Below are 12,065 nucleotides of genomic sequence, written 5' to 3'. Positions count from 1 at the left end.
AACCGATCACTCCATCCATTTTTTATCATCCTTTAAGGCACATGCAAAAGAATTTACAGGCAGATGGTTCTCTTTTTCAGCAAAGCATCAAAAACAGCAGTCAACCTGCACCTATCACCATTACCTCAGTAGACATACAAGAGAAACTTGTTAAGAAAACAATATAGAAACTGTTTGTAATGTATTTGTTAACTGACACCACAAGGTTGTGGTTAGTGGAGAACACAGAGAAGCACATTCTAAATATTGTTTGTTAGTGTTTAAAATACGGGTCAAAACCGCGATTCATTCTGTAGTTGTATACTGCAATCCCCCAGCTGGTAATACAACGCTCTTTACCTAAGCACACATATAGTTTCCGTATTTCTTAATCTGTAGACCGCTTTTCAGGTTTTAACTGTCAGTGCAATGGGATTTCTCTCTGGTTTTCGACTGCACAGAATAGTTTGACGCTGAAAGTCTCGTAATTTTTCCATCTTCAGGAAGTGGTGAACAGTGCTCCTACACCGGCAACGGCAGTTTCGCGGGTTAATTCAGTAGCACCTAGCAGAATGCTCTATTCAAAGGAAGTTCCATGACGTCAGAGAGTCACAAGACATCCTTTGTGCGGGGTATAGGAGCCTCCGCAGACTAGTTCGAACAAGACAGGGGCAAGGTTTCTACGGAAAGTTCTGTGACGTCTGAGAGTCACGTAATGTCTTCTTTGTTCGGGTATTCAGAGACAACAGAGACAAGGCCGAGCAGAGTATCCTTCTCTGGTTTGGACAGACGGGATGCTGTCCCCCACGCGCCATTGTAGCTTTAGAGCATCTCCAGACCAGCGGTTGTAGGACATCGAAAATTCACCGAAAATTCCAGTCATTTTTCTCGTCTGTAGGACAGTACTTCGAATTCTGTTTGTGTTTTCTTTCACGATCTGTTGTGGGGTCCGAAATATGTCATGAACTTTTAGATACGTAATTGTTTTGATTTTCACGTCTGTGCTTAGACACCAACGTGCTTCGAGAAGTGAAGAATGTAAAATATAAGAGCCTTTACATCCCTGACACCAGCAGCAAATATAAGCTAAGCCTACTTAGCGTTTCAGAAAAGTGATGAACATCAGAACAGCTGTAGGAGTCGTAAATCTTTCTCTGGTAGCGGCTTCAAACAAGCAGCTAAAACTCGAAAAGTGGTGGGTGCCCTGTTTAGAGTTACAGAGATATTTATTTCGACTTCCAAATATTGTCATTTTGCGGTGTAAAATCGGATATTGCAGGTGATATCGGTTTCGGGATCTATTTCCCGCAAAAGCGCGAAGTGTCTCAGGGATGGAGACTGAGAGGATTCACAAATGTGTGCCAGAACCTGCCGCGATGTTTTTAGAGTCTGTGTTCAAGTGTGGCGGTATACATCGCAAAATTGAAGCTCGCTACCACTCAGCGATATTTTTGAAATTGTATTTAGAGACATCTCTAAGACTGTACTTCCAATATGATGGATGCCCGGTACATAGCTCGAGTGCGGTTGAAGCGGTATTGAATAGCATGTTTCACGACAGGTGGATTGGTCGTCGAAGCACCATGCCACGACCCGCACGTTCACCGGAACTGATGTCCTCGGATTTCTTTGTGTGGGGGGAAAAAATGGGGCTTAACTTCTGAGGTCATCAGTCCCCTAGTACTTAGAACTACTGAAACCTAACTAACATAAGGACAGCTCACACATCCATGCCCGAGCCAGGACTCGAACCTGTGACCGTAGCGGTCTACATCTACATCTACATCCATACTCCGCAAGCCACCTGACGGTGTGTGGCAGAAGGTACCCTGAGCACCTCTATCGGTTCTCCCTTCTATTCCAGTCTCGTATTGTTCGTGGAAAGAAGGATTGTCGGTGTGGGCTCTAATCTCTCTGATTTTATCCTCATGGTCTCTTCGCGAGATATACGTAGGAGGGAGCAATATACTGTTTGACTCTTTGGTGAAGGTATGTTCTCGAAACTTTAACAAAAGCCCGTACCGAGCTACTGAGCGTCTCTCCTGCAGAGTCTTCCACTGGAGTTTATCTATCATCTCCGTAACGCTTTCGCGATTACTAAATGATCCTGTAACGAAGCGCGCTGCTCTCCGTTGGATCTTCTGTATCTCTTCTATCAACCCTATCTGGTACGGATCCCACACTGCTGAGCAGTATTCAAGCAGTGGGCGAACAAGCGTACTGTAACCTACTTCCTTTGTTTTCGGATTGCATTTCCTTAAGATTCTTCCAATGAATCTCAGTCTGGCATCTGCTTTACCGACGATCAACTTTATATGATCATTCCATTTTAAATCACTCCTAATGCTTACTCCCAGATAATTTATGGAATTAACTGCTTCCAGTTGCTGACCTTCTATTTTGTAGCTAAATGATAAGGGATCTATCTTTCTATGTATTCGCAGCACATTACACTTGTCTACATTGAGATTCAATTGCCATTCCCTGCACCATGCGACAATTCGCTGCAGAGCCTCCTGCATTTCAGTACAATTTTCCATTGTTGCAACCTCTCGATACACCACAGCATCATCTGCAAAAAGCCTCAGTGAACTTCCGATGTCATCCACCAGGTCATTTATGTATATTGTGAATAGCAACGGCCCTATGACACTCCCCTGCGGCACACCGGAAACCACTCTTACTTCGGAAGACTTCTCTCCATTGAGAATGACATGCTGCGTTCTGTTATCTAGGAACTCCTCAATCCAATCACACAATTGGTCTGATAGTCCGTATGCTCTTACTTTGTTCATTAAACGACTGTGGGGAACTGTGTCAAACGCCTTGCAGTTCCAGACTGAAGCGCCTAGAACCGCTCGGTCACACAGGCCAGCTCTGTGGGGAACGTTTAAGGATATTTGCCATCGTGATCCACCGACAACGCCTGACAACATGCATCACCGCATTGTCAGTGGATGTGCGAACATTACGGAAGGCGGACGACTCGCTGTTGAGAGGATTGTCGTTACACGTATTGCCAAATGCATTGAGGTTGACGGACGTCATTTTGAGCATTTATTGCATTGATGTTGTGTTTACAGGTAACCACTCTGTAACAACCAACTGTTCGTCTAAAATTGTGAGCCATATGTTTGTGACTATTACAGCGCCATCTGTCACAAAGCGAAAAAAAAATGGTCCAACTAAAACATTAATATTTCTTTACGTACTACACGAATAAGTAATAAAAAATGGGGGTTCCTATTAAAAAAAAAAAAAAAACGCTGTTGATATCGGTTTGACCTATGGCAGCGCCATCCAGCGGGCCAACCATAGCGCCATCTGGTTTCCTCCTTCGAGCTCGCAGAGTTTCGTTTTTTGTAGTTTTTTCTTTTGATGCTTATTTCGTGAGAAATTTGGCCCGGCCACTATCAATGGACCACCCTGTATAGTCCAAACAGTGTTACTGTTCATTGTGGCGTCCCCTGCCCGGATCACGGTTTGATGGCACCTTCTGTGACCGTCAGATCGTAGATAGTGTTACATAGAGAAGTTTCTGTTCCCCGTGTTTAATGTGGTATACTGGGTAGAATAGATTCGCGTTGCTGATGCCTAGACATAGTACTAATGTTTAATTATTGTATTTTCATGTTGTGGTTGTGACTTGTGTGTCACTTGATTGTTTGTTTCTGACGGCGGACGGTGTTGTGCTGATTTGTTAGGATTGAGATTTTCGTTTGTGAGTATTGACAAGCGTACTGTTATCTGAATTCGTTGTCAGGAAATGGGAATCAATAGCTCACGGGAGCGTAATTTAAAGTAGAATCTGAGAGGCATAGGGATGTGTAGTGTTTAAATTCGATTGGGTCAGAGTTAGAGTGCATGCTTGCAAGAAGCAAGGCACGTTTGCTACAGAGTAGCGGAAGTAATTGTGTTTAATTATTCATGAATCCACGTCAGATCATTAACGGTGACCAGGCAGATATTACACAGGGTTCTCAGGTAAATGCAATTACAGACCCGGCAGAAATGTCGAATGTAGAACCTGCAGAGTATGACGACATGTCTCGGTCAGGCCGCTGGGACGAGACGCATCGTCCGTGAGAAAGGTAGACCACAATCACCCAGAATCACGAAAGAAACGTCATAGAATGATGGAATCTCGTTCATCTAGTCCGGAAGGTGTTAGCGTTGGATCTCAGTTTGAAGCTCTCATGCAATGCATGCAAGAGACAGACGGGAAGAGGCAAGAGGCAGAAAGGAAGAGGCAAGAGGCAGAGAAAGAGATACGGGAGGAAGAGGAGGAAAGACACGAATTAGTCATAAGATCGGTGACAGAGAGTATAGATGGAGTCAAGAAACAGATCGCAGGAATCCAAGAAGAGCTACAGAATGTCAAGAAAATGACAGTAGAAGCGCGCGAGGTCGCGGACCAAGCGAATCGCGATGCCAAAAAAGCGTGATTGGTAGCGCAAGTAGCACGAAAGGACGCATCAGTGGCCAAATAACAAGTTAAACAGTCACGAAGTGAGGTGAGTAAGACAAAAAAAGGCATTGCAATTATCCTAAAGCAAGGTAAGAAAGTAGTTCAAGAAACGCAGGAAAAAATGAGTGAAGCTGCGAAGCGACTTGAACAGATAGAAATCAAAGAGGCTGAAATCTCCGAAGTTAAAGATCAGCCGACCCGGGTCGCCGCACAACAAAACGAGTTGACTGAGGACGTTCAGCAGGCACATCAGCGGGTCGCGCAATCGCAAATACACTCCCGTCCGGTAGAACGACATTGAGAGAATCACAGAAGTGAAGAAAATGTTTTGCGACTCTCCCAACTGTTATATGTGGACACACCCCCTGCACATGGGCTAATGTAGCAGGAATATGCCGTAGCGGAACGCGTAATAGGAAATGCTCCGTCGGTAACACGGAGCATGTCAGAGACCGGGCCCGGAAACAACTGTACACGTCTATGGAGCTCAGAAACGTTATTACGAGATTCTGTCAACATGAGGGGATACCATAACAGTGCATGAAGATCGTTGGGGCACGGATACATTGAATAAAGGCCTGCTGACGAGAAGGAAAATTCATACGGCGGATACGTCGAACCTTTCGACCACAAATTTTTCTTGAGCATCCAGAATTTTCAAGTCTACGAGGAGGCAAACAACGCACTACATCCAAAGGCCTGGATGGCACAGTATGATCACGAGCTACCAGAACCTTGGCCACTGAAGTAGAAGCTCCAGTTTATCTGTGGTTTCTTAGAAGGGTCGATTGCAGAACATATGTGTGGAGCACAGAGTTGTCGCTCCTACCAAGAATTTAAGGACTTTGAAGCATCAGGATTCCGCAGGCCTGTCAAATTCTTCGAATCCCTGGTCAAGAAGAACCGTTTCTTGGATCAACCGTACAGTCCCAAGGAAATTATAAAACACTGCTACATTAAGGGGACCAAACCGTGGTTCAGGTCGAAAAAAATCAATTTTCGGTTTTCATCATATTTCGGTAGATTAAGGTTTTATTTAAGTATTCTGAAAAGGACTTTGCTGAAAAAAAATTTTTTCGTGCATTTAAAGAGCATTTTCCTACCACGTGTGTTTATGTGCTACGCCCACTTTTCTGTAACCCACTTTTCTGCACAAATTTTAGATCTTTATATCCCTACATTGCACGTTAGGTTTTTTTTCTTACTCCTCAGTGTGTTAGCTATCGTTGGAATGCAACGGTCGGTATTCTTTTGTTTCTGCAGTCTGTAAACAGAATGCTCAAATATGTGTGAAATCTTCTACATCTACATCTACATCTACATCCATACTCCGCAAGCCACCTGACGGTGTGTGGCGGAGGGTACCCTGAGTACCTCTATCGGTTCTCCCTTCTATTCCAGTCTCGTATTGTACGTGGAATGAAGGATTGTCGGTATGCTTCTGTGTGAGCTCTAATCTCTCTGATTTTATCCTCATGGTCTCTTCGCGAGATATACGGAGGAGGGAGCAATATACTGTTTGACTCTTTGGTGAAGGTATGTTCTCGAAACTTTAACAAAAGCTCGTACCGAGCTACTGAGCGTCTCTCCTGCAGAGTCTTCCACTGGAGTTTATCTACCATCTCCGTAACGCTTTCGCGATTACTAAATGATCCTGTAACGAAGCGCGCCGCTCTCCGTTGGATCTTCTCTATCTCTTCTATCAACCCTCTCTGGTAAGGATCCCACACTGCTGAGCAGTATTCAAGCAGTGGGCGAACAAGCGTACTGTAACCTACTTCCTTTGTTGTCGGGGGATTGCATTTCCTTAAGATTCTTCCAATGAATCTCAGTCTGGCATCTGCTTTACCGACGATCAACTTTATATGATCATTCCATTTTAAATCACTCCTAATGCGCACTCCCAGATAATTTATGGAATTAACTGCTTCCAGTTGCTGACCTGCTATTTTGTAGCTAAATGATAAAGGATCTTTCTTTCTATGTATTCGCAGCTCATCACACTTGTCTACATTGAGATTCAATTGCCATTCCGTGCACCATGCGTCAATTCGCTGCAGATCCTCCTGCATTTCAGTACAATTTTCCATTGTTGCAACCTCTCGATACACCACAGCATCATCTGCAAAAAGCCTCAGTGAACTTCCGATGTCATCCACCAGGTCATTTATGTATATTGTGAATAGCAACGGTCCTATGACACTCCCCTGCGGCACACCTGAAATCACTCTTACTTCGGAAGCCTTCTCTCCATTGAGAATGACATGCTGCGTTCTGTTATCTAGGAACTCTTCAATCCAATCACACAATTGATCTGATAGTCCATATGCTCTTACTTTGTTCATTAAACGACTGTGGGGAACTGTGTCAAACGCCTTGCGGAAGTCAAGAAACACGGCATCTACCTGTGAACCCGTGTCTAAGGCCCTCTGAGTCTCGTGGACGAATAGCGCGAGCTGGGTTTCACACGACCGTCTTTTTCGAAACCCATGCTGATTCCTACAGAGTAGATTTCTAGTCTCCAGAAAAGACATTATACTCGAACATAATACGTGTTCCAAAATTCTACAACTGATCGACGTTAGAGATATAGGTCTATAGTTCTGCACATCTGTTCGACGTCCCTTCTTGAAAACGGGGATGACCTGTGCCCTTTTCCAATCCTTTGGAACGCTTCGCTCTTCTAGAGACCTACGGTACACCGCTGCAAGAAGGGGGGCAAGTTCCTTCGTGTACTCTGTGTAAAATCGAACTGGTATCCCATCAGGACCAGCGGCCTTTCCTCTTTTGAGCGATTTTATTTGTTTCTCTATCACTCTGTCGTCTATTTCGATATCTGCCATTTTGACAACTGTCCGACAATCTAGAGAAGGAAGCACAGTGCAGTCTTCCTCTGTGAAACAGCTTTGGAAGAAGACATTTAGTATTTCGGCCTTTAGTCTGTCATCCTCTGTTTCAGTACCATTTTGGTCACAGAGTGTCTGGACATTTTGTTTTGATCCACCTACCGCTTTAACATAGGACCAAATTTTCTTAGGATTTTCTGCCAAGTCAGTACACAGAACTTTACTTTCGAATTCATCGAAAGCCTCTCGCATAGCCCTCCTCACACTACATTTCGCTTCGCGTAATTTTTGTTTGTCTGCAAGGCCTTGGCTATGTTTATGTTTGCTGTGAAGTTCCCTTTGCTTCCGCAACAGTTTTCTAACTCGGTTATTGTACCACGGTGGCTCTTTTCCATCTCTTACGATCTTGCTTGGCACATACTCATCTAACGCATATTGTACGATGGTTTTGAACTTTGTCAACTGATCCTCAACACTATCTGTACTTGAGACAAAACTTTTGTGTTGAGCCGTCAGGTACTCTGTAATCTGCTTTTTGTCACTTTTGCTAAACAGAAAAATCTTCCTACCTTTTTTAATATTTCTATTTACGGCTGAAATCATCGATGCAGTAACCGCTTTATGATCGCTGATTCCCTGTTCTGCAGTAACTGATTCAAATAGTTCGGGTCTGTTTGTCACCAGAAGGTCTAATATGTTATCGCCACGAGTCGGTTCTCTGTTTAACTTCTCAAGGTAGTTTTCAGATAAAGCACTTAAAAATATTTCACTGGATTCTTTGTCCCTGCCACCCGTTATGAACGTTTGAGTCTCCCAGTCTATATCCGGCAAATTAAAATCTCCACCCAGAACTATAACATGGTGGGGAAATCTACTCGAAATATTTTCCAAATTATTCTTCAGGTGCTCAGCCACAACAGCTGCTGAGCCCGGGGGCCTATGGAGACATCCAATTACCATGTCTGAGCCTGCTTTAACCGTGACCTTCACCCAAATCATTTCACAATTCGAATCTCCGTCAATTTCCTTCGATACTATTGCACTTCTTATCGCTATAAACACGCCTCCCCCTTCACTGTCCAGCCTGTCTCTGCGGTATACATTCCAATCTGAGTTTAGGATTTCATTACTGTTTACATGTGGTTTCAGCCAACTTTCTGTCCCTAGTACTATATGGGCGTTGTGACCGTTTATTAATGAGAGCAGTTCTGGGACCTTTCTATAGACGCTCCTGCATTTTACTATTAGCACATTAATATTGTTATTCCCTGTTGCATTTTGCCTACTCCTGCCTTGCCGCGTCTCAGGAGGCGTCTTGTCGGGCCTAGGGAGGGAATTCTCTAACCTAAAAAAAAACCCATGTGCACTCCACACGTACTCCGCTACCCTCGTAGCCGCTTCCGGCGTGTAGTGCATGCCTGACCTAATCTTATGGGACTTAACTGCTAAGGTCATCAGTCCCTAAGCTTACACACTACTTAACCTCGCTGATGACCTCGATGTTGAGCACCCATAAGCGCCACCCCCCCCCCCCCCCCAACTACTTAGACCGCTTTTTTTTCCTTTTTTTAATATTTTTATTTTATTATTTTCTTATTGCTATTTTTATGTACATAAATAAATAAAGAGAATTACCTCTTCCACTTCAGGCGTTGGCCCTTATCACCCATACTCCCCCCAAAAACCTATATAGCTTACAAACAAAAACCGGCCTCGGTGGTCTAGCGGTTCTAGGCGCTCAGTCCGGAACCGCGCGACTGCTACGGTCGCAGGTTCGAATCCTGTCTCGGGCATGGATGTGTGTGATGTCCTTAGGTTAGTTAGGTTTAAGTAGCTCTAAGTTCCAGGGGACTGATGACCACAGATGTTAAGTCCCATAGTGCTCAGAGCCATTTGAACCATTAAAAGCAAAAACAAAGCTAGTGCCACCGCCACCTTCATCCTAAAGCTAACTAGGACGGCCGTTCGCCACCACTTCAGGTTCCGCCCATGAACAAAAATTAAATATGCCTCTGAACATTTTATTAAAAAAAGAAAAGGAGAAAGGAAAGGCTACAATACTTTATTATATTTTATTTGTTGCTCACTTTGTTCTTATTTTGTTTTTATGTATTAATTTGTATCCTTTTTTCTCGGAGGTTGTCCACAGCGGCCAGACGGCGTGATGTCCTGGTCGTCTTCTCGTTCAGCGAGGGTGAAACACCCTATATTACTGTTGATGACTCTCATCAGTCCATCATGTGCCATCTCTCAGTCTCTTCTCACACCTGGTACACCCCAATGGTCTGGAGGGCACGTAAACAACGAACCCAAGTAATTCGCAAAGAGCGTACCATACGATGCATTGCGCCGTAAAATCGTGTAGTTACTCGTTAAATAACGGCAGAAATCTAGCAACCCTGCAACGCTCTCATTAAAAAAGTATGACAATGCCATACCCTTAACCCACAGCGTGGCGTTATGACGAGTAGTAGGGAAGTAAGTGACGTCGGGATGGATCAGCTCGGTGGGATCTACGGACTGAGGCGTCCGTCGCAGCAACAATGCCAACATGCGCCGTGTTAGGACCCAGCAGTCGGCAGCCGTACCCCAAATGAAACTGTGCATGTCGGTGTCGACAGCGGCGCATCTTGGATCATGTGTAATCGTTGTCGGGTGAGGAATTTTTCGGTCGTTATCACATACCACAGCGCCCTGACCGTGGTTGGAAGGAAAGTGGAGTGTATGTTACTCCACACACGTCTCCAGCCAACCGCCGGATGTCGGCGTTCAACCGCATTAGCAGGCAGCGTTCGTTGAAAGTAGCAGTAGAAGTCCTTGGTGCTAGGATCCCGCGTGGTCAGCAAGGCATCCAACAGATAACTCACGTGGACTAGATAGGTGCGAATGTGACGTAGTGCTGGCGTGATATGTCCAACAGAACTCAGCGGATGGACGGATTGAGGCACCACCTCCTGAATCAGTGTACCAGGGAGGGTAGCCTTGTCCGAAGTACTGAGGCGATGCATCGTCCGCAGGAAGAAAGCGCGCCCTGTTGTGCACGTTCATCATTCCAATGCCGCCTGCGTGTGTGGGCAACGTTAGCGTGTCGTAACGGTTCTTGAACACCCTACCCTCGCTGACGAAATGGCCGAAGACCGCCTGGAACTTGGCAGAGACCGTAGTGGCCATCGGGAGAACATGCGTGTAATGATTAAGTTTCGGAGCGAGGTACACGTTGACAAAGTATACCCGCATGATCAAGTCAAGTGTTCGAAAGTTATGGAGGCGAACTTGCGTGCGGATCACATTAAGTAGTCTGTGATGCGTGTATGCCGCTGCACGCTGCACGTTCACATGGAAGGTCACTGCCAAACACTTCATCTCCGGGACTTTGGTAATGGGCACTGGCGTACTCGTTTGCAGTCCTCAGCCCACATCAATGTAGTGCGACTTTTGCAGGTTGATACGGCTCTCGGACACCTCTCCATATTGCTGAAGCCACGCGATCGCCGTACGTATATCTTCTGTGGACCTCGCCAAGAAACTACATCGTCCGCATAGGCACAACATTTAAAATGCACATCGCGGAGGCGAATGCCCTCCAGACGCTGTCGTAGACCATGAAGTGCAGGCTCGAGGGCGACAGCGAAGAGAAAGGCTGACAGGGGACATCCTTGTCGCACTGAGCGCCCTGTAGTGAACGGTGACGAGCGGTAGCCATTGACCAGAAATGTGGAAGGGGCTCTGTGAATGAGACGGAGAACCACACCTACCGATACTGAGGACAGTCCCATCTTCTCTAAGACAGCGTGCAAAAAATGGTGGTCATCTAGGTCGAATGCGTGGTCTAGGTCAACCACCACGAGGGTGCCTTATAAGCGGCATGCTGACATGAGCACAACCACATCTCTATAAGAGCTTAACGCCGTGTGGAGATTACTGCCACCTCCCAGACGTTTGGTCGGCATGAATGGCATCTTTGACAATAGCGACGAGGCGAGCACGAAGAACGCGTGCAAACAGCTTGTAATCCGAATTCAATAACGTCAACGGCTGGAAGTCCCTCCAAAAATTCGAGGGGGATGCGGAAGTCCGGATCCAGGACTTCACAGCACATCTGCCGCCAAACTTCCCCCATCAGGTCAGAAAAGGTGCTATAAAATTCAAGTAGAAGACCATCAGGTCCAAGTGATTTGTTCCTCGCACCCCGCGAGAGGGCCATGCGCATTTCTTCCTATGTGACGGCCTCCAAGAATGTGGCGTCGCCTTGCGCCCTACCCGAAGGTAGCAGGTCATGTAGGACGTCCTCAGTGTCATTGTCACGCCGTTGATCTGCTAGACAAAGAGTGCGGTAAAATCTGTGAGGGCACGGCATATTGTGGTGTGTGTCTCTGAGCGTTGCCCATCCGCAGAAATAACTGCCGTGATGAGTCATCTCTTACGGTGTCTCCGTTGTCTGATGATGTGATAAAGAGAGGCATGTTCCTATGGGATGGAACTTGCAGTCTCGATCGAACCCGCCTGCCGTCCAATCTGTCAGCCGTGATCTGCAGAAGTCATGCCTGTGTCTGGTGGACGGCCATTTGGCGCTCTCGCGAAGGTGGTTGAGACGCTAGTTACCGCAAGACCGTGTAGTAAAACTCAGAGGTGGATCGGAGCCAAAGCAACCTGTCTCGTCCGTATGCCATGAGCGTGTGACGAAGAGCTGGTTTGGCGCAGTATGTCCACCATAGTGTCGTGGAATCATAGGTATGACGCTGTCACTCACATTTGTGCGAGGTATTAGTGAC

This window comes from Schistocerca gregaria, chromosome X (genome assembly GCF_023897955.1).
Source record: "Schistocerca gregaria isolate iqSchGreg1 chromosome X, iqSchGreg1.2, whole genome shotgun sequence".
NCBI classification, from domain to species: Eukaryota; Metazoa; Arthropoda; class Insecta; order Orthoptera; family Acrididae; genus Schistocerca; species Schistocerca gregaria.
The sequence above is the reverse complement of the archived record's forward strand: the minus strand, read 5'-3'. Positions refer to the sequence as shown.